We start from the raw sequence: 25,535 nt of genomic DNA, 5'->3' as shown, positions 1-25,535 counted from the left end.
TGAACGGTGTAGAGGTGGTGTACATGCGGGTTAACATGCCGGTTGGCTCGGGGGGGAGGGGGAGTTTACCCATTGATGGTGTGAAAAGGGAATTTTTAAGAGCTGCGAAAGTTTGGGGTACCACTACTTGAAAATATACTGTACCATTGAAAATTAGTTTAATGTTTGGTTCGATTTAGAACATCTTTCCAATGGTTGCTTAATTTGAAACCATCTTCTCGATTGAAATTGTGTCTGTGTTTGTAGATCTGAATTGTCTCGTGAACAAATCTCTGATAAAAAACCCGTGGGTTTGCAAAGAACCTTGGTATCGGAGAAAATTATATCGTGATCACCCACAGCATTGTAACAGTGATCAGCTACGGCAGAAGAATTCGTTCTTCCGTGTTTCAAATCTGATTTGTGCTCGCGAATTCGGTCAGAGACATGGTCCGAAATGCAATGAGCCCTATGGTATGAAGTTTTGATGAGAGAATTCTTTTGGGCTGGGTGGTGGTGGGAATCAGGTTTCAAGTAGGAATCTGTGTGGGTGGGTTTTGTGTAGACAGAAATGCCCCAATGAGCCATCAGGTATCCTCTCAAACAGGACATCTAAGATGGTAGCTTGCCATCTTTCTCCACTTCCATGGTGAATTTGATGGCGGGATGTCTGGAATTGATGTGGTGTAGGAAAAGGTTCAGAGTGGACCAACACCACCTGACCAGTGAATTAAAACATGTACACCTGGCCCTCAAAAGGAATGGATACTCTGACCATACCATCCGCCAAGCTGTTTCTCCCTCCATACAGAAACAACCACTTGATACTCCGGTCAAAACTATCACACTACCATATATAGCAGGTGTTACTAAAAATATTTCCAATATCCTAAACAAACACAAGATCCAGGTCCGGTTCAATACAGTACACAAAATTCGTGATCTGATCCAATCCGTGAAGGATGTCATTCCTGACTTACAGTACCCCGGGGTTTACAAATTGAGTTGTACCTGCGGTGATTGCTATATCGGGGAGACAAAGCGACATGTCTCTGACCGAATTCGCGAGCACAAATCAAATTTAAAACGGCTGAACGAATTATTCTGCCATAGCTGATCACTGTTACAACGCTGTGGGTGATCACGATATAGTTTTCTCCAATACCAAGGTTCTTTGCAAACCCACGGGTTTTTATCAGAGATTTGTTCACGAGGCAATTCAGATCTATAAACACAGACACAATTTCAACCGAGAAGATGGTTTCAAATTAAGCAACCATTAGAAAGATGTTCTAAATCGAACCAAACATTAAACTAATTTTCAATGGTACAGTATATTTTTCAAGTAGTGGTACCCCGAACTTTCGCAGCTCTTAAAAAATCCCTTTTCACACCATCAATAGGAACACTCGCCCTCCTCCCCGCGCCAACCGGCATGTTCACCCGCATGTACACCACCTCTACACCGTTCATCATGCTAAGTCGGCCAATCAAATGCTAATTTTCATGCTAATTCCTTTGTCCTCGCACACAGCTTTTAAAGGTCGCGGTCTGAGCGTGGCTGTGTTTCACTCCAGCACTGTCCTCGAGACAGCCTGGTCCCTTCACCTGATGAAGGCTGCTTGTGTTTTGGCCGAAACGTCGTGATATTTGTTGTTTTATTTTTTTCCCTACGTGACGTTAACCGAATAGAACCAAAGAGTATGGTTTCTTGCAGTCACGAAAGCTTGAAATCTAGAATTGATAACCTCTACGAGGAGGGCTTTCACCTATCTGTTAGAGCTTTTAACAGACAACGGGACAAGAAGTCACAGCTCATCGAGACGCTGACCTTCCTCAAAAGATGCCGCGATCACAAGGTAATACCCATCACTTTCACACTTACTTCTGCTGCTGTATCTTCTCTGAATTCTAAACAGATTCTGTTTAAGGCCAGCCTATCTTTAATCTCAGAGAGGATAAGGCGACTCCGATTTGAACTCGATACTTTAGACAGGACTCTCCTAAAAGCTCATTTAATGTTAACACAAAAAATGTCACCTTCTGATTGGAATCTGCTGATTCACTGTCAGTCAAATGTAAAGCTAACCTGATTTCTAAATTCAACCACGTATCAAAGAAGAATCCAGTTCCACGTATAACAAAACTAGACGTCAACAAAATCGTCATTAATCAGAGTAGCACCCCGATTTCGGACAATCTGAAAACAGTACTGGCTAGGGGACTGAATTTTGCTGTCACCCCAAAACACATACCAGTAGATGATGTCATCTCTCAGGTCGATGTAGCCCTCAAAGGCGTAGCACACATCCAAGCAGACGTTGCGATAGCTGAAATAGCCAGTATGCTTAAGAATGCTAAGAAACCCATGAGTAACATCAGCAAAAATGAACGCTCTGAACTCGCGAATTTTAAAAACCGAAGTGATCTAGTCATCTTCTCAGCCGATAAAGGCAACGCTACTGTAATTATGGATAAAGATTCATACAACAACAAAATCCAGAATATGTTCAACGATGGAAGTTACTCAAAAATTAAAAATGACCCTACCAATAGCCTAGCGATAAAAACCAACAAGATCATCACAACTTCGACCTCCCTAATCGACCCAACTAAACGTCCCTCCCTAAAACCTTCTGCTGCAAGACCCCCTAGATTCTATGGTCTTCCCAAGATTCATAAAGAAGGCACCCCACTACGACCCATCAAAACACATACCAGTAGATGATGTCATCTCTCAGGTCGATGTAGCCCTCAAAGGCGTAGCACACATCCAAGCAGACGTTGCGATAGCTGAAATAGCCAGTATGCTTAAGAATGCTAAGAAACCCATGAGTAACATCAGCAAAAATGAACGCTCTGAACTCGCGAATTTTAAAAACCGAAGTGATCTAGTCATCTTCTCAGCCGATAAAGGCAACGCTACTGTAATTATGGATAAAGATTCATACAACAACAAAATCCAGAATATGTTCAACGATGGAAGTTACTCAAAAATTAAAAATGACCCTACCAATAGCCTAGCGATAAAAACCAACAAGATCATCACAACTTCGACCTCCCTAATCGACCCAACTAAACGTCCCTCCCTAAAACCTTCTGCTGCAAGACCCCCTAGATTCTATGGTCTTCCCAAGATTCATAAAGAAGGCACCCCACTACGACCCATCGTATCCACGATCAACTCCCCTACCTATAGACTAGCCCGTTTTCTGTCAGATACCTTGCTGCCTTACACTGGCAAGACTGCACCAGCAGTTCTTAACTCAGCCCAATTGGTCTCTATGGTCAAAGACGTTGTACTGTCCCCTGACGACATCCTTGTCAGCTTCGATGTGGTCTCTTTGTTCACCAAGGTCCCAGTACCTGATACCATTGAAATAATTTAAAATTTGGTCCAACATGGACTAGACCCCGATACACCTGCACTGGTTAGGCACTGCCTCAACAATACCTACTTTACTTGGAATGGCTCCTTCCACAAACAAAATGAGGGTACCCCCATGAGATCCCTCTTGTTACCAGTGATAGCCAATATTTTCATGGAGAAATTTGAATCAGACGCCATCCAGACTTCCATCCTCAGACCTTCCTTGTGGAAGAGATATGTGGATGACACTTTCGTCATTTGGCCACATGGCCTCCCAGCGCTGCACCTTTTCCTACACCACATCAATTCCAGACATCCCGCCATCAAATTCACCATGGAAGTGGAGAATATGGCAAGCTACCATTCTTAGATGTTCTGTTTGAGAGGAGACCTGATGCCTCATTGGGGTATTCTGTCTACAGGAAACCCACCCACACAGATTCCTACTTGAAACCTGATTCCCACCACCACCCAGCCCAAAATAATTCTCTCATCAAAAGTTTATACCATAGGGCTCATTGCATTTCGGACCAACACCACCTGACCAGTGAATTAAAACATGTACACCTGGATTTTTTTATTTGAAGCTTTCGTGACTGCAGTAAGTTATATTCTTATCTCTTTCGGTAAAGTCACGTTGAAGGGAAACAATAAAATAATAAAATATATATAAAACAATAAAAAGTACTCATGATGTTTCGACCATAACACAAACGGTCGTCATCAGGTGTGCTGGTTTGCATTAATTTATATATTTTAAAACGGTGTATTTATTTATTTATAAAAAACGTCAGCGCCACGCGCAGCGATTTGGCAGTTTATAAATACACCCTTTAAAAATAAATTAATGCAAACCACCACACCTGATGATGACCGTTTGTGTTATGGTCGAAACGTCGTGAGAATTTTTATTGTTATATATATTATTATTTTATTGTTTCCCTTCAACGTGACTTTACTGAAAGAGCTAAGAATATGTACACCTGGCCCTCAAAAGGTATGGATACTCTGACCGTACCATTCGCCAAGCTGTTTCTCCATCCATACAGAAACAACCACTTGATACTCCGGTCAAAACCATCACACTACCATATATAGCAGGCGTTACTAAAAAGATTTCCAGAATTCTAAACAAACACAGGTACCAGGTCCGGTTCAATACAGTACACAAAATTCGTGATCTGATCCCATCCGTGAAGGATGTCATACCTGACTTACAGTACCCCGGGGTTTACAAATTGAGTTGTACCTGTGGTGATTGCTATATCGGGGAGAAAAAGCGACATGTCTCTGACCGAATTCGCGAGCACAAATCAGATTTGAAACACGGAAGAACGAATTATTCTGCCGTAGCTGATCACTGTTACAACGCTGTGGGTGATCACGATATAATTTTCTCCGATACCAAGGTTCTTTGCAAACCCACGGGTTTTTATCAGAGATTTGTTCACGATGCAATTCAGATCTACAAACACAGACACAATTTCAACCGAGAGATGGTTTCAAATTAAGCAACCATTGGAAAGATGTTCTAAATCGAACCAAACATTAAACTAATTTTCAATGGTACAGTATATTTTTCAAGAAGTGGTACCCCAAACTTTCGCAGCTCTTGAAAACAAAAAATCCTTTTTCACACCATCAATAGGTAAACTCCCTCTCCTCCCCGCGCCAACAGGCATGTTCACCCGCATGTACACCACCTCTGCACCATTCATCATGCTAAGTCGGCCAATCAAATGCTAATTTTAATACTAATTCACTTGTCAAGGCACCTTGTTTCCTCACACACAGCTTAAAGGTCGCGGTCTGAGTGTGGCTGTGTTTCACTCCAGCGCTGTCCTCGAGACAGCCTTGTCCCTTCACCTGATGAAGGCCGCTTGTGTTGTGGCCGATTTGTCGTGATTTTTGTTGTTTTATTTTTTTACCTACATGACTTTACCGAATAGAACCAAAGAGTATGGATCATTGCAGTCACGAAAGCTTTAAATCTAGAATTGATAACCTCTACGGGGAGGGCTTTCACCTATCTGTTAGAGCTTTTAACAGACAACGGGATAAGAAGTCACAACTCGTTGAGACGCTGACCTTCCTCAAAAGATGCCGCGATCACAAAGTAATACCCATCGCTTTCACACTCACTTCTGCTGCTGTATCTTCTCCGAATTCTAAACAGATTCTGTTTAAGGCCAGCGTATCTTTAATCTCAGAGAGGATAAGGCTACTCTGATTTGAACTCGATACTTTAGACAGGACTCTCCTACAAGCTCATTTAATGTTATCATTCAAAAAATGTCACCTTCTGATTGGAATCATGTAGACAACATGACTGCTTCTTCTGCTGATTCACTGTCAGTCAAATGTAAAGCTTACCTGATTTCTAAATTCAACCACCTATGAAAGAAGAACCCAGTTGCACGTATAACAAAACTAGACGTCAACAAAATCGTCATTAATCAGAGTAGCACCCCGATTTCGGATAATCTGAAAACAGTACTGGCTAGGGGACTGAATTTTGCTGTCACCCCAAAACACATACCAGTAGATGATATCATCTCTCAGGTCGATGTAGCCCTCAAAGGCGTAGGACACATCCAAGCAGACATTGCGAGAGCTGAAATAGCCACTATTCTTAAGAATGCTAAGAAACCCATGAGTAACATCAGCAAAAATGAACGCTCTGAACTCGCGAATTTTAAAAACCGAAGTGATCTAGTCATCTTCTCAGCTGATAAAGGCAACGCTACTGTAATTATGGATAAAGATTCATACAACAACAAAATCCAGAATATGTTCAACGATGGAAGTTACTCAAAAATTAAAAATGACCCTACCAATAGCCTAGCGATAAAAACCAACAAGATCATCACAACTTCGACCTCCCTAATCGACCCAACTAAACGTCCCTCCCTAAAACCTTCTGCTGCAAGACCCCCTAGATTCTATGGTCTTCCCAAGATTCATAAAGAAGGCACCCCACTATGACCCATCGTATCCACGATCAACTCCCCTACCTATAGACTAGTCCGTTTTCTGTCAGATACCTTGCTGCCTTACACTGGCAAGACCGCACCAGCAGTTCTTAACTCAGCCCAATTAGTCTCTATGGTCAAAGACGTTGTACTGTCCCCTGACGACATCCTTGTCAGCTTCGATGTGGTATCTTTGTTCACCAAGGTCCCAGTACCTGATACCATTGAAATAATTTAAAATTTGGTCCAACATGGACTAGACCCCGATACACCTGCACTGGTTAGGCACTGCCTCAACAATACCTACTTTACTTGGAATGGCTCCTTCCACAAACAAAATGAGGGTACCCCCATGAGATCCCTCTTGTTACCAGTGATAGCCAATATTTTCATGGAGAAATTTGAATCAGACGCCATCCAGACTTCCATCCTCAGACCTTCCTTGTGGAAGAGATATGTGGATGACACTTTCGTCATTTGGTCACATGGCCTCCCAGCGATGCACCTTTTCCTACACCACATCAATTCCAGACATCCCGCCATCAAATTCACCATGGAAGTGGAGAATATGGCAAGCTACCATTCTTAGATGTTCTGTTTGAGAGGAGACCTGATGCCTCATTGGGGTATTCTGTCTACAGGAAACCCACCCACACAGATTCCTACTTGAAACCTGATTCCCACCACCACCCAGCCCAAAATAATTCTCTCATCAAAAGTTTATACCATAGGGCTCATTGCATTTCGGACCAACACCACCTGACCAGTGAATTAAAACATGTACACCTGGATTTTTTTATTTGAAGCTTTCGTGACTGCAGTAAGTCATATTCTTATCTCTTTCGGTAAAGTCACGTTGAAGGGAAACAATAAAATAATAAAATATATATAAAACAATAAAAAGTACTCACGATGTTTCGACCATAACACAAACGGTCGTCATCAGGTGTGCCGGCTTGCATTAATTTATATATTTTAAAACGGTGTATTTATTTATTTATAAAAAAACGTCAGCGCCACGTGCAGCGATTTGGCAGTTTATAAATACACCCTTTAAAAATAAATTAATGCAAACCACCACACCTGATGATGACCGTTTGTGTTATGGTCGAAACGTCGTGAGAATTTTTATTGTTATATATATTATTATTTTATTGTTTCCCTTCAACGTGACTTTACTGAAAGAGCTAAGAATATGTACACCTGGCCCTCAAAAGGTATGGATTCTCTGACCGTACCATTCGCCAAGCTGTTTCTCCATCCATACAGAAACAACCACTTGATACTCCGGTCAAAACCATCACACTACCATATATAGCAGGCGTTACTAAAAAGATTTCCAGAATTCTAAACAAACACAGGATCCAGGTCCGGTTCAATACAGTACACAAAATTCGTGATCTGATCCCATCCGTGAAGGATGTTATACCTGACTTACAGTACCCCGGGGTTTACAAATTGAGTTGTACCTGTGGTGATTGCTATATCGGGGAGACAAAGCGACATGTCTCTGACCGAATTCGCGAGCACAAATCAGATTTGAAACACGGCAGAACGAATTCTTCTGCCGTAGCTGATCACTGTTACAATGCTGTGGGTGATCACGATATAATTTTCTCCGATACCAAGGTTCTTTGCAAACCCACGGGTTTTTATCAGAGATTTGTTCACGATGCAATTCAGATCTACAAACACAGACACAATTTCAACCGAGAGATGGTTTCAAATTAAGCAACCATTGGAAAGATGCTCTAAATCGAACCAAACATTAAACTAATTTTCAATGGTACAGTATATTTTTCAAGAAGTGGTACCCCAAACTTTCGCAGCTCTTGAAAACAAAAAATCCCTTTTCACACCATCAATAGGTAAACTCCCTCTCCTCCCCGCGCCAACAGGCATGTTCACCCGCATGTACACCACCTCTGCACCATTCATCATGCTAAGTCGGCCAATCAAATGCTAATTTTAATGCTAATTCACTTGTCAAGGCACCTTGTTTCCTCACACACAGCTTAAAGGTCGCGGTCTGAGCGTGGCTGTGTTTCACTCCAGCGCTGTCCTCGAGACAGCCTGGTCCCTTCACCTGATGAAGGCCGCTTGTGTTGTGGCCGAATTGTCGTGATTTTTGTTGTTTTATTTTTTTACCTACATGACTTTACCGAATAGAACCAAAGAGTATGGATCATTGCAGTCACGAAAGCTTTAAATCTAGAATTGATAACCTCTACGGGGAGGGCTTTCACCTATCTGTTAGAGCTTTTAACAGACAACGGGACAAGAAGTCACAGCTCGTTGAGACGCTGACCTTCCTCAAAAGATGCCGCGATCACAAGGTAATACCCATCGCTTTCACACTCACTTCTGCTGCTGTATCTTCTCCGAATTCTAAACAGATTCTGTTTAAGGCCAGCCTATCTTTAATCTCAGAGAGGATACGGCTACTCCGATTTGAACTCGATACTTTAGACAGGACTCTCCTACAAGCTCATTTAATGTTATCATTCAAAAAATGTCACCTTCTGATTGGAATCATGTAGACAACATGACTGCTTCTTCTGCTGATTCACTGTCAGTCAAATGTAAAGCTTACCTGATTTCTAAATTCAACCACCTATGAAAGAAGAACCCAGTTCCACGTATAACCAAACTAGACGTCAACAAAATCGTCATTAATCAGAGTAGCACCCCGATTTCGGATAATCTGAAAACAGTACTGGCTAGGGGACTGAATTTTGCTGTCACCCCAAAACACATACCAGTAGATGATATCATCTCTCAGGTCGATGTAGCCCTCAAAGGCGTAGGACACATCCAAGCAGACATTGAGAGAGCTGAAATAGCCACTATTCTTAAGAATGCTAAGAAACCCATGAGTAACATCAGCAAAAATGAACGCTCTGAACTCGCGAATTTAAATAACAGAAGTGATATAGTCATCCTCTCAGCCGATAAAGGCAACACTACTGTAATTATGGAAAAAGATTCATACAACAACAAAATCCAGAACCTCCTTAACGATGGAAGTTACTCAAAAATTAAAAATGACCCTACCAATACCCTAGCGAAAAAAAACAACAAGATCATCACAAGTTCGACCTCCCTAATCGACCCAACTAAACGTCCCTCCCTAAAACCTTCTGCTGCAAGACGCCCTAGATTCTATGGTCTTCCCAAGATTCATAAAGAAGGCACCCGACTACGAACCATCGTATCCACGATCAACTCCCCTACCTATAGACGAGCCCGTTTTCTGTCAGATACCTTGCTGCCTTTCACTGGCAAGACCGCCTCAGCAGTACTTAACTCAGCCCAATTGGTCTCTATGGTCAAAGACGTTGTACTGTCCCCTGACGACATCCTTGTCAGCTTCGATGTGGTCTCTTTGTTCACCAAGGTCCCAGAACCTGATACCATTGGAATAATTTAAAATTTGGTCCAACATTGACTAGACCGCGATACACCTGCACTGGTTAGGCACTGCCTCAACAATACCTACTTTACTTGGAATGGCTCCTTCCACAAACAAAATGAGGGTACCCCCATGAGATCCCTCTTGTTACCAGTGATAGCCAATATTTTCATGGAGAAATTTGAATCAGACGCCATCCAGACTTCCATCCTCAGACCTTCCTTGTGGAAGAGATATGTGGATGACACTTTCGTCATTTGGTCACATGGCCTCCCAGCGATGCACCTTTTCCTACACCACATCAATTCCAGACATCCCGCCATCAAATTCACCATGGAAGTGGAGAATATGGCAAGCTACCATTCTTAGATGTTCTGTTTGAGAGGAGACCTGATGCCTCATTGGGGTATTCTGTCTACAGGAAACCCACCCACACAGATTCCTACTTGAAACCTGATTCCCACCACCACCCAGCCCAAAATAATTCTCTCATCAAAAGTTTATACCATAGGGCTCATTGCATTTCGGACCAACACCACCTGACCAGTGAATTAAAACATGTACACCTGGATTTTTTTATTTGAAGCTTTCGTGACTGCAGTAAGTCATATTCTTATCTCTTTCGGTAAAGTCACGTTGAAGGGAAACAATAAAATAATAATATATATATAAAACAATAAAAAGTACTCACGATGTTTCGACCATAACACAAACGGTCGTCATCAGGTGTGCCGGCTTGCATTAATTTATATATTTTAAAACGGTGTATTTATTTATTTATAAAAAAACGTCAGCGCCACGTGCAGCGATTTGGCAGTTTATAAATACACCCTTTAAAAATAAATTAATGCAAACCACCACACCTGATGATGACCGTTTGTGTTATGGTCGAAACGTCGTGAGAATTTTTATTGTTATATATATTATTATTTTATTGTTTCCCTTCAACGTGACTTTACTGAAAGAGCTAAGAATATGTACACCTGGCCCTCAAAAGGTATGGATTCTCTGACCGTACCATTCGCCAAGCTGTTTCTCCATCCATACAGAAACAACCACTTGATACTCCGGTCAAAACCATCACACTACCATATATAGCAGGCGTTACTAAAAAGATTTCCAGAATTCTAAACAAACACAGGATCCAGGTCCGGTTCAATACAGTACACAAAATTCGTGATCTGATCCCATCCGTGAAGGATGTTATACCTGACTTACAGTACCCCGGGGTTTACAAATTGAGTTGTACCTGTGGTGATTGCTATATCGGGGAGACAAAGCGACATGTCTCTGACCGAATTCGCGAGCACAAATCAGATTTGAAACACGGCAGAACGAATTCTTCTGCCGTAGCTGATCACTGTTACAATGCTGTGGGTGATCACGATATAATTTTCTCCGATACCAAGGTTCTTTGCAAACCCACGGGTTTTTATCAGAGATTTGTTCACGATGCAATTCAGATCTACAAACACAGACACAATTTCAACCGAGAGATGGTTTCAAATTAAGCAACCATTGGAAAGATGCTCTAAATCGAACCAAACATTAAACTAATTTTCAATGGTACAGTATATTTTTCAAGAAGTGGTACCCCAAACTTTCGCAGCTCTTGAAAACAAAAAATCCCTTTTCACACCATCAATAGGTAAACTCCCTCTCCTCCCCGCGCCAACAGGCATGTTCACCCGCATGTACACCACCTCTGCACCATTCATCATGCTAAGTCGGCCAATCAAATGCTAATTTTAATGCTAATTCACTTGTCAAGGCACCTTGTTTCCTCACACACAGCTTAAAGGTCGCGGTCTGAGCGTGGCTGTGTTTCACTCCAGCGCTGTCCTCGAGACAGCCTGGTCCCTTCACCTGATGAAGGCCGCTTGTGTTGTGGCCGAATTGTCGTGATTTTTGTTGTTTTATTTTTTTACCTACATGACTTTACCGAATAGAACCAAAGAGTATGGATCATTGCAGTCACGAAAGCTTTAAATCTAGAATTGATAACCTCTACGGGGAGGGCTTTCACCTATCTGTTAGAGCTTTTAACAGACAACGGGACAAGAAGTCACAGCTCGTTGAGACGCTGACCTTCCTCAAAAGATGCCGCGATCACAAGGTAATACCCATCGCTTTCACACTCACTTCTGCTGCTGTATCTTCTCCGAATTCTAAACAGATTCTGTTTAAGGCCAGCCTATCTTTAATCTCAGAGAGGATACGGCTACTCCGATTTGAACTCGATACTTTAGACAGGACTCTCCTACAAGCTCATTTAATGTTATCATTCAAAAAATGTCACCTTCTGATTGGAATCATGTAGACAACATGACTGCTTCTTCTGCTGATTCACTGTCAGTCAAATGTAAAGCTTACCTGATTTCTAAATTCAACCACCTATGAAAGAAGAACCCAGTTCCACGTATAACCAAACTAGACGTCAACAAAATCGTCATTAATCAGAGTAGCACCCCGATTTCGGATAATCTGAAAACAGTACTGGCTAAGGGACTGAATTTTGCTGTCACCCCAAAACACATACCAGTAGATGATATCATCTCTCAGGTCGATGTAGCCCTCAAAGGCGTAGGACACATCCAAGCAGACATTGAGAGAGCTGAAATAGCCACTATTCTTAAGAATGCTAAGAAACCCATGAGTAACATCAGCAAAAATGAACGCTCTGAACTCGCGAATTTAAATAACAGAAGTGATATAGTCATCCTCTCAGCCGATAAAGGCAACGCTACTGTAATTATGGAAAAAGATTCATACAACAACAAAATCCAGAACCTCCTCAACGATGGAAGTTACTCAAAAATTAAAAATGACCCTACCAATACCCTAGCGAAAAAAAACAACAAGATCATCACAAGTTCGACCTCCCTAATCGACCCAACTAAACGTCCCTCCCTAAAACCTTCTGCTGCAAGACGCCCTAGATTCTATGGTCTTCCCAAGATTCATAAAGAAGGCACCCGACTACGAACCATCGTATCCACGATCAACTCCCCTACCTATAGACGAGCCCGTTTTCTGTCAGATACCTTGCTGCCTTTCACTGGCAAGACCGCCTCAGCAGTACTTAACTCAGCCCAATTGGTCTCTATGGTCAAAGACGTTGTACTGTCCCCTGACGACATCCTTGTCAGCTTCGATGTGGTCTCTTTGTTCACCAAGGTCCCAGAACCTGATACCATTGGAATAATTTAAAATTTGGTCCAACATTGACTAGACCGCGATACACCTGCACTGGTTAGGCACTGCCTCAACAATACCTACTTTACTTGGAATGGCTCCTTCTACAAACAAAATGAGGTTACCCCCATGGGATCCCCCTTGTCACTAGTGATAGCCAATATTTTCATGGAGAAATTTGAATCAGACGCCATCCAGACTTCCACCCTCAGACCTTCTCTGTGGAAGAGATATGTGGATGACACTTTCGTCATTTGGCCACATGGCCTCCCAGCGATGCACCTTTTCCTACACCACATCAATTCCAGACATCCCGCCATCAAATTCACCATGGAAGTGGAGAATATGGCAAGCTACCATTCTTAGATGTTCTGTTTGAGAGGAGACCTGATGCCTCATTGGGGTATTCTGTCTACAGGAAACCCACCCACACAGATTCCTACTTGAAACCTGATTCCCACCACCACCCAGCCCAAAATAATTCTCTCATCAAAAGTTTATACCATAGGGCTCATTGCATTTCGGACCAACACCACCTGACCAGTGAATTAAAACATGTACACCTGGATTTTTTTATTTGAAGCTTTCGTGACTGCAGTAAGTCATATTCTTATCTCTTTCGGTAAAGTCACGTTGAAGGGAAACAATAAAATAATAATATATATATAAAACAATAAAAAGTACTCACGATGTTTCGACCATAACACAAACGGTCGTCATCAGGTGTGCCGGCTTGCATTAATTTATATATTTTAAAACGGTGTATTTATTTATTTATAAAAAAACGTCAGCGCCACGCGCAGCGATTTGGCAGTTTATAAATACACCCTTTAAAAATAAATTAATGCAAACCACCACACCTGATGATGGCCGTTTGTGTTATGGTCGAAACGTCGTGATAATTTTTATTGTTATATATTATTATTTTATTGTTTCCCTTCAACGTGACTTTACTGAAAGAGCTAAGAATATGTACACCTGGCCCTCAAAAGGTATGGATTCTCTGACCGTACCATTCGCCAAGCTGTTTCTCCATCCATACAGAAACAACCACTTGATACTCCGGTCAAAACCATCACACTACCATATATAGCAGGCGTTACTAAAAAGATTTCCAGAATTCTAAACAAACACAGGATCCAGGTCCGGTTCAATACAGTACACAAAATTCGTGATCTGATCCCATCCGTGAAGGATGTTATACCTGACTTACAGTACCCCGGGGTTTACAAATTGAGTTGTACCTGTGGTGATTGCTATATCGGGGAGACAAAGCGACATGTCTCTGCTCGAATTCGCGAGCACAAATCAGATTTGAAACACGGCAGAACGAATTCTTCTGCCGTAGCTGATCACTGTTACAATGCTGTGGGTGATCACGATATAATTTTCTCCGATACCAAGGTTCTTTGCAAACCCACGGGTTTTTATCAGAGATTTGTTCACGATGCAATTCAGATCTACAAACACAGACACAATTTCAACCGAGAGATGGTTTCAAATTAAGCAACCATTGGAAAGATGCTCTAAATCGAACCAAACATTAAACTAATTTTCAATGGTACAGTATATTTTTCAAGAAGTGGTACCCCAAACTTTCGCAGCTCTTGAAAACAAAAAATCCCTTTTCACACCATCAATAGGTAAACTCCCTCTCCTCCCCGCGCCAACAGGCATGTTCACCCGCATGTACACCACCTCTGCACCATTCATCATGCTAAGTCGGCCAATCAAATGCTAATTTTAATGCTAATTCACTTGTCAAGGCACCTTGTTTCCTCACACACAGCTTAAAGGTCGCGGTCTGAGCGTGGCTGTGTTTCACTCCAGCGCTGTCCTCGAGACAGCCTGGTCCCTTCACCTGATGAAGGCCGCTTGTGTTGTGGCCGAATTGTCGTGATTTTTGTTGTTTTATTTTTTTACCTACATGACTTTACCGAATAGAACCAAAGAGTATGGATCATTGCAGTCACGAAAGCTTTAAATCTAGAATTGATAACCTCTACGGGGAGGGCTTTCACCTATCTGTTAGAGCTTTTAACAGACAACAGGACAAGAAGTCACAGCTCGTTGAGACGCTGACCTTCCTCAAAAGATGCCGCGATCACAAGGTAATACCCATCGCTTTCACACTCACTTCTGCTGCTGTATCTTCTCCGAATTCTAAACAGATTCTGTTTAAGGCCAGCCTATCTTTAATCTCAGAGAGGATACGGCTACTCCGATTTGAACTCGATACTTTAGACAGGACTCTCCTACAAGCTCATTTAATGTTATCATTCAAAAAATGTCACCTTCTGATTGGAATCATGTAGACAACATGACTGCTTCTTCTGCTGATTCACTGTCAGTCAAATGTAAAGCTTACCTGATTTCTAAATTCAACCACCTATGAAAGAAGAACCCAGTTCCACGTATAACCAAACTAGACGTCAACAAAATCGTCATTAATCAGAGTAGCACCCCGATTTCGGATAATCTGAAAACAGTACTGGCTAGGGGACTGAATTTTGCTGTCACCCCAAAACACATACCAGTAGATGATATCATCTCTCAGGTCGATGTAGCCCTCAAAGGCGTAGGACACATCCAAGCAGACATTGAGAGAGCTGAAATAGCCACTATTCTTAAGAATGCTAAGAAACCCATGAGTAACATCAGCAAAAATGAACGCTCTGAACTCGCGAATTTAAATAACAGAAGTGATATAGTCATCCTCTCAGCCGATAAAGGCAACGCTACTGTAATTATGGAAAAAGATTCATACAACAACAAAATCCAGAACCTCCTCAACGATGGAAGTTACTCAAAAATTAAAAATGACCCTACCAATACCCTAGCGAAAAAAAACAACAAGATCATCACAAGTTCGACCTCCCTAATCGACCCAACTAAACGTCCCTCCCTAAAACCTTCTGCTGCAAGACGCCCTAGATTCTATGGTCTTCCCAAGATTCATAAAGAAGGCACCCGACTACGAACCATCGTATCCACGATCAACTCCCCTACCTATAGACGAGCCCGTTTTCTGTCAGATACCTTGCTGCCTTTCACTGGCAAGACCGCCTCAGCAGTACTTAACTCAGCCCAATTGGTCTCTATGGTCAAAGACGTTGTACTGTCCCCTGACGACATCCTTGTCAGCTTCGATGTGGTCTCTTTGTTCACCAAGGTCCCAGAACCTGATACCATTGGAATAATTTAAAATTTGGTCCAACATTGACTAGACCGCGATACACCTGCACTGGTTAGGCACTGCCTCAACAATACCTACTTTACTTGGAATGGCTCCTTCTACAAACAAAATGAGGTTACCCCCATGGGATCCCCCTTGTCACTAGTGATAGCCAATATTTTCATGGAGAAATTTGAATCAGACGCCATCCAGACTTCCACCCTCAGACCTTCTCTGTGGAAGAGATATGTGGATGACACTTTCGTCATTTGGCCACATGGCCTCCCAGCGATGCACCTTTTCCTACACCACATCAATTCCAGACATCCCGCCATCAAATTCACCATGGAAGTGGAGAATATGGCAAGCTACCATTCTTAGATGTTCTGTTTGAGAGGAGACCTGATGCCTCATTGGGGTATTCTGTCTACAGGAAACCCACCCACACAGATTCCTACTTGAAACCTGATTCCCACCACCACCCAGCCCAAAATAATTCTCTCATCAAAAGTTTATACCATAGGGCTCATTGCATTTCGGACCAACACCACCTGACCAGTGAATTAAAACATGTACACCTGGATTTTTTTATTTGAAGCTTTCGTGACTGCAGTAAGTCATATTCTTATCTCTTTCGGTAAAGTCACGTTGAAGGGAAACAATAAAATAATAAAATATATATAAAACAATAAAAAGTACTCACGATGTTTCGACCATAACACAAACGGTCGTCATCAGGTGTGCCGGCTTGCATTAATTTATATATTTTAAAACGGTGTATTTATTTATTTATAAAAAACGTCAGCACCACGCGCAGCGATTTGGCAGTTTATAAATACACCCTTTAAAAATAAATTAATGCAAACCACCACACCTGATGATGACCGTTTGTGTTATGGTCGAAACGTCGTGAGAATTTTTATTGTTATATATTATTATTTTATTGTTTCCCTTCAACGTGACTTTACTGAAAGAGCTAAGAATATGTACACCTGGCCCTCAAAAGGTATGGATTCTCTGACCGTACCATTCGCCAAGCTGTTTCTCCATCCATACAGAAACAACCACTTGATACTCCGGTCAAAACCATCACACTACCATATATAGCAGGCGTTACTAAAAAGATTTCCAGAATTCTAAACAAACACAGGATCCAGGTCCGGTTCAATACAGTACACAAAATTCGTGATCTGATCCCATCCGTGAAGGATGTTATACCTGACTTACATGACCCCGGGGTTTACAAATTGAGTTGTACCTGTGGTGATTGCTATATCGGGGAGACAAAGCGACATGTCTCTGACCGAATTCGCGAGCACAAATCAGATTTGAAACACGGCAGAACGAATTCTTCTGCCGTAGCTGATCACTGTTACAATGCTGTGGGTGATCACGATATAATTTTCTCCGATACCAAGGTTCTTTGCAAACCCACGGGTTTTTATCAGAGATTTGTTCACGATGCAATTCAGATCTACAAACACAGACACAATTTCAACCGAGAGATGGTTTCAAATTAAGCAACCATTGGAAAGATGCTCTAAATCGAACCAAACATTAAACTAATTTTCAATGGTACAGTATATTTTTCAAGAAGTGGTACCCCAAACTTTCGCAGCTCTTGAAAACAAAAAATCCCTTTTCACACCATCAATAGGTAAACTCCCTCTCCTCCCCGCGCCAACAGGCATGTTCACCCGCATGTACACCACCTCTGCACCATTCATCATGCTAAGTCGGCCAATCAAATGCTAATTTTAATGCTAATTCACTTGTCAAGGCACCTTGTTTCCTCACACACAGCTTAAAGGTCGCGGTCTGAGCGTGGCTGTGTTTCACTCCAGCGCTGTCCTCGAGACAGCCTGGTCCCTTCACCTGATGAAGGCCGCTTGTGTTGTGGCCGAATTGTCGTGATTTTTGTTGTTTTATTTTTTTACCTACATGACTTTACCGAATAGAACCAAAGAGTATGGATCATTGCAGTCACGAAAGCTTTAAATCTAGAATTGATAACCTCTACGGGGAGGGCTTTCACCTATCTGTTAGAGCTTTTAACAGACAACGGGACAAAAAGTCACAGCTCGTTGAGACGCTGACCTTCCTCAAAAGATGCCGCGATCACAAGGTAATACCCATCGCTTTCACACTCACTTCTGCTGCTGTATCTTCTCCGAATTCTAAACAGATTCTGTTTAAGGCCAGCCTATCTTTAATCTCAGAGAGGATACGGCTACTCCGATTTGAACTCGATACTTTAGACAGGACTCTCCTACAAGCTCATTTAATGTTATCATTCAAAAAATGTCACCTTCTGATTGGAATCATGTAGACAACATGACTGCTTCTTCTGCTGATTCACTGTCAGTCAAATGTAAAGCTTACCTGATTTCTAAATTCAACCACCTATGAAAGAAGAACCCAGTTCCACGTATAACCAAACTAGACGTCAACAAAATCGTCATTAATCAGAGTAGCACCCCGATTTCGGATAATCTGAAAACAGTACTGGCTAGGGGACTGAATTTTGCTGTCACCCCAAAACACATACCAGTAGATGATATCATCTCTCAGGTCGATGTAGCCCTCAAAGGCGTAGGACACATCCAAGCAGACATTGAGAGAGCTGAAATAGCCACTATTCTTAAGAATGCTAAGAAACCCATGAGTAACATCAGCAAAAATGAACGCTCTGAACTCGCGAATTTAAATAACAGAAGTGATATAGTCATCCTCTCAGCCGATAAAGGCAACGCTACTGTAATTATGGAAAAAGATTCATACAACAACAAAATCCAGAACCTCCTCAACGATGGAAGTTACTCAAAAATTAAAAATGACCCTACCAATACCCTAGCGAAAAAAAACAACAAGATCATCACAAGTTCGACCTCCCTAATCGACCCAACTAAACGTCCCTCCCTAAAACCTTCTGCTGCAAGACGCCCTAGATTCTATGGTCTTCCCAAGATTCATAAAGAAGGCACCCGACTACGAACCATCGTATCCACGATCAACTCCCCTACCTATAGACGAGCCCGTTTTCTGTCAGATACCTTGCTGCCTTTCACTGGCAAGACCGCCTCAGCAGTACTTAACTCAGCCCAATTGGTCTCTATGGTCAAAGACGTTGTACTGTCCCCTGACGACATCCTTGTCAGCTTCGATGTGGTCTCTTTGTTCACCAAGGTCCCAGAACCTGATACCATTGGAATAATTTAAAATTTGGTCCAACATTGACTAGACCGCGATACACCTGCACTGGTTAGGCACTGCCTCAACAATACCTACTTTACTTGGAATGGCTCCTTCTACAAACAAAATGAGGTTACCCCCATGGGATCCCCCTTGTCACTAGTGATAGCCAATATTTTCATGGAGAAATTTGAATCAGACGCCATCCAGACTTCCACCCTCAGACCTTCTCTGTGGAAGAGATATGTGGATGACACTTTCGTCATTTGGCCACATGGCCTCCCAGCGATGCACCTTTTCCTACACCACATCAATTCCAGACATCCCGCCATCAAATTCACCATGGAAGTGGAGAATATGGCAAGCTACCATTCTTAGATGTTCTGTTTGAGAGGAGACCTGATGCCTCATTGGGGTATTCTGTCTACAGGAAACCCACCCACACAGATTCCTACTTGAAACCTGATTCCCACCACCACCCAGCCCAAAATAATTCTCTCATCAAAAGTTTATACCATAGGGCTCATTGCATTTCGGACCAACACCACCTGACCAGTGAATTAAAACATGTACACCTGGATTTTTTTATTTGAAGCTTTCGTGACTGCAGTAAGTCATATTCTTATCTCTTTCGGTAAAGTCACGTTGAAGGGAAACAATAAAATAATAAAATATATATAAAACAATAAAAAGTACTCACGATGTTTCGACCATAACACAAACGGTCGTCATCAGGTGTGCCGGCTTGCATTAATTTATATATTTTAAAACGGTGTATTTATTTATTTATAAAAAACGTCAGCACCACGCGCAGCGATTTGGCAGTTTATAAATACACCCTTTAAAAATAAATTAATGCAAACCACCACACCTGATGATGACCGTTTGTGTTATGGTCGAAACGTCGTGATAATTTTTATTGTTATATATTATTATTTTATTGTTTCCCTTCAACGTGACTTTACTGAAAGAGCTAAGAATATGTACACCTGGCCCTCAAAAGGTATGGATTCTCTGACCGTACCATTCGCCAAGCTGTTTCTCCATCCATACAGAAACAACCACTTGATACTCCGGTCAAAACCATCACACTACCATATATAGCAGGCGTTACTAAAAAGATTTCCAGAATTCTAAACAAACACAGGATCCAGGTCCGGTTCAATACAGTACACAAAATTCGTGATCTGATCCCATCCGTGAAGGATGTTATACCTGACTTACATGACCCCGGGGTTTACAAATTGAGTTGTACCTGTGGTGATTGCTATATCGGGGAGACAAAGCGACATGTCTCTGACCGAATTCGCGAGCACAAATCAGATTTGAAACACGGCAGAACGAATTCTTCTGCCGTAGCTGATCACTGTTACAATGCTGTGGGTGATCACGATATAATTTTCTCCGATACCAAGGTTCTTTGCAAACCCACGGGTTTTTATCAGAGATTTGTTCACGATGCAATTCAGATCTACAAACACAGACACAATTTCAACCGAGAGATGGTTTCAAATTAAGCAACCATTGGAAAGATGCTCTAAATCGAATCAAACATTAAACTAATTTTCAATGGTACAGTATATTTTTCAAGAAGTGGTACCCCAAACTTTCGCAGCTCTTGAAAACAAAAAATCCCTTTTCACACCATCAATAGGTAAACTCCCTCTCCTCCCCGCGCCAACAGGCATGTTCACCCGCATGTACACCACCTCTGCACCATTCATCATGCTAAGTCGGCCAATCAAATGCTAATTTTAATGCTAATTCACTTGTCAAGGCACCTTGTTTCCTCACACACAGCTTAAAGGTCGCGGTCTGAGCGTGGCTGTGTTTCACTCCAGCGCTGTCCTCGAGACAGCCTGGTCCCTTCACCTGATGAAGGCCGCTTGTGTTGTGGCCGAATTGTCGTGATTTTTGTTGTTTTATTTTTTTACCTACATGACTTTACCGAATAGAACCAAAGAGTATGGATCATTGCAGTCACGAAAGCTTTAAATCTAGAATTGATAACCTCTACGGGGAGGGCTTTCACCTATCTGTTAGAGCTTTTAACAGACAACGGGACAAGAAGTCACAGCTCGTTGAGACGCTGACCTTCCTCAAAAGATGCCGCGATCACAAGGTAATACCCATCGCTTTCACACTCACTTCTGCTGCTGTATCTTCTCCGAATTCTAAACAGATTTTGTTTAAGGCCAGCCTATCTTTAATCTCAGAGAGGATACGGCTACTCCGATTTGAACTCGATACTTTAGACAGGACTCTCCTACAAGCTCATTTAATGTTATCATTCAAAAAATGTCACCTTCTGATTGGAATCATGTAGACAACATGACTGCTTCTTCTGCTGATTCACTGTCAGTCAAATGTAAAGCTTACCTGATTTCTAAATTCAACCACCTATGAAAGAAGAACCCAGTTCCACGTATAACCAAACTAGACGTCAACAAAATCGTCATTAATCAGAGTAGCACCCCGATTTCGGATAATCTGAAAACAGTACTGGCTAGGGGACTGAATTTTGCTGTCACCCCAAAACACATACCAGTAGATGATATCATCTCTCAGGTCGATGTAGCCCTCAAAGGCGTAGGACACATCCAAGCAGACATTGAGAGAGCTGAAATAGCCACTATTCTTAAGAATGCTAAGAAACCCATGAGTAACATCAGCAAAAATGAACGCTCTGAACTCGCGAATTTAAATAACAGAAGTGATATAGTCATCCTCTCAGCCGATAAAGGCAACGCTACTGTAATTATGGAAAAAGATTCATACAACAACAAAATCCAGAACCTCCTCAACGATGGAAGTTACTCAAAAATTAAAAATGACCCTACCAATACCCTAGCGAAAAAAAACAACAAGATCATCACAAGTTCGACCTCCCTAATCGACCCAACTAAACGTCCCTCCCTAAAACCTTCTGCTGCAAGACGCCCTAGATTCTATGGTCTTCCCAAGATTCATAAAGAAGGCACCCGACTACGAACCATCGTATCCACGATCAACTCCCCTACCTATAGACGAGCCCGTTTTCTGTCAGATACCTTGCTGCCTTTCACTGGCAAGACCGCCTCAGCAGTACTTAACTCAGCCCAATTGGTCTCTATGGTCAAAGACGTTGTACTGTCCCCTGACGACATCCTTGTCAGCTTCGATGTGGTCTCTTTGTTCACCAAGGTCCCAGAACCTGATACCATTGGAATAATTTAAAATTTGGTCCAACATTGACTAGACCGCGATACACCTGCACTGGTTAGGCACTGCCTCAACAATACCTACTTTACTTGGAATGGCTCCTTCTACAAACAAAATGAGGTTACCCCCATGGGATCCCCCTTGTCACTAGTGATAGCCAATATTTTCATGGAGAAATTTGAATCAGACGCCATCCAGACTTCCACCCTCAGACCTTCTCTGTGGAAGAGATATGTGGATGACACTTTCGTCATTTGGCCACATGGCCTTCCAGCTCTGAACCTTTTCCTACACCACATCAATTCCAGACATCCCGCCATCAAATTCACCATGGAAGTGGAGAAAGATGGCAAGCTACCATTCTTAGATGTTCTGTTTGAGAGGAAACCTGATGGCTCATTGGGGCATTCTGTCTACAGGAAACCCACCCACACAGAATCCTACTTGAAAAATGATTCCCACCACCCAGCCCAAAAGAATTATCTCATCAAAACGTTATACCATAGGGCTCATTGCATTTCCGACCAACACTACCTGACCAGTGAATTAAAACATGTACACCTGGCCCTCAAAAGGAATGGATACTCTGACCGTACCATCCGCCAAGCTGTTTCTCCCTCCATAAAGAAACAACCACTTGATACTCCGGTCAAAACCATCACACTGCCATATATAGCAGGCGTTACTAAAAAGATTTCCAAAATTCTAAACAAACACAAGATCCAGGTCCGGTTCAATGCAGTACACAAAATTCGTGATCTGATCCCATCCGTGAAGGATGTCATTCCTGAATTACAGTACCCTGGGGTTCACAAATTGAGTTGTATCTGCGGTGATTGCTATATCGGGGAGATAAAGCGACATGTCTCTGACCGAATTCGCGAGCACAAATCAGATTTGAAACACGGCAGAACGAATTCTTCTGCCCTAGCTGATCACTGTTACACCGCTGTGGGTGATCACGATATAATTTTCTCCGATACCAAGGTTCTTTGCAAACCCACGGGTTTTTATCAGAGATTTGTTCACGATGCAATTCAGATCTACAAACACAGACACAATTTCAACCGAGAAGATGGTTTCAAATTAAGCAACCATTGGAAAGATGTTCTAAATCGAACCAAACATTAAACTAATTTTCAATGGTACAGTATATTTTTCAAGAAGTGGTACCCCAAACTTTCGCAGAACTTAAAAAAAAATTCCCTTTTCACACCATCAATAGGTAAACTCCCCCTCCTCCCCGCGCCAACCGGCATATTCACCCGCATGTACACCACCTCTACACCGTTCATCATGCTAGGTCGGCCAATTAAATGCTAATTTTTATGCTAATTCCTTTTTCAAGGCACCTTGTTTCCTCGCACACAGCTTAAAGGTCGCGGTCTGAGCGTGGCTGTGTTTCAGTCCAGCGCTGTCCTCGCGACAGCCTGGTCCCTTCACCTGATGAAGGCCGCTTGTGTTGTGGCCGAAACGTCGTGATTTTTGTTGTTTTATTTTTTTACCTACATGACTTTACCGAATAGAACCAAAGAGTATGGATCCTTGCAGTCAAGAAAGCTTTAAATCTAGAATTGATAACCTCTACGGGGAGGGCTTTCACTTATCTGTTAGAGCTTTAAACAGACAACGGGACAAGAAGTCACAGCTCGTCGAGACGCTGACCTTCCTCAAAAGATGCCGCGATCACAAGGTAATACCCATCGCTTTCACACTCACTTCTGCTGCTGTATCTTCTCCGAATTCTAAACAGATTTTGTTTAAGGCCAGCCTATCTTTAATCTCAGAGAGGATAAGGCTACTCCGATTTGAACTCGATACTTTAGACAGGACTCTCCTACAAGCTCATTTAATGTTAACACAAAAAATGTCACCTTCTGATTGGAATCGTGTAGACAACATGACTGCTTCTTCTGCTGATTCACTGTCAGTCAAATGTAAAGCTAATCTGATTTCTAAATTCAACCACCTATGAAAGAAGAACCCAGTTCCACGTATAACAAACCTAGACGTCAACAAAATCGTCATTAATCAGAGTAGCACCCCGATTTCGGATAATCTGAAAACAGTACTGGCTAGGGGACTGAATTTTGCTGTCACCCCAAAACACATACCAGTAGATGATATCATTTCTCAGGTCGATGTAGCCCTCAAAGGCGTAGGACACATCCAAGCAGACATTGCGAGAGCTGAAATAGCCACTATTCTTAAGAATGCTAAGAAACCCATGAGTAACATCAGCAAAAATGAACGCTCTGAACTCGCAAAATTAAATAACAGAAGTGATATAGTCATCCTCTCAGCCGATAAAGGCAACGCTACTGTAATTATGGAAAAAGATTCATACAACAACAAAATTCAGAAACCTGCTCAACGATGGAAGTTACTCAAAAATTAAAAATGACCCTACCAATACCCTAGCGAAAAAAAACAAGATCATCACAAGTTCGACCTCCCTAATCGACCCAACTAAACGTCCCTCCCTAAAACCTTCTGCTGCAAGACCCCCTAGATTCTATGGTCTTCCCAAGATTCATAAAGAAGGCACCCGACTACGAACCATCGTATCCACGATCAACTCCCCTACCTATAGACTAGCCCGTTTTCTGTCAGATTCCTTGCTGCCTTTCACTGGCAAGACCGCCTCAGCAGTACTTAATTCAGCCCAATTGGTCTCTATGGTCAAAGACGTTGTACTGTCCCCTGATGACATCCTTGTCAGCTTCGATGTGGTCTCTTTGTTCACCAAGGTCCCAGAACCTGATACCATTGAAATAATTGAAAATTTGGTCCAAAATTGACTAGACCCCGATACACCTGCACTGGTTAGGCACCGCCTCAACAATACCTACTTTACTTGGAATGGCTCCTTCTACAAACAAAAAGAGGGTACCCCCATGGGATCCCCCTTGTCACTAGTGATAGCCAATATTTTCATGGAGAAATTTGAATCAGACGCCATCCAGACTTCCACCCTCAGACCTTCTCTGTGGAAGAGATATGTGGATGACACTTTCGTCATTTGGCCACATGGCCTCC

Source organism: Petromyzon marinus, chromosome 49, assembly GCF_048934315.1.
Source record: "Petromyzon marinus isolate PM22_M1 ecotype Great Lakes invasive population chromosome 49, UKy_Petmar_22M1.pri1.0, whole genome shotgun sequence".
In the NCBI taxonomy this organism is placed as follows: Eukaryota; Metazoa; Chordata; class Hyperoartia; order Petromyzontiformes; family Petromyzontidae; genus Petromyzon; species Petromyzon marinus.
This window is presented reverse-complemented; position numbering follows the sequence as displayed.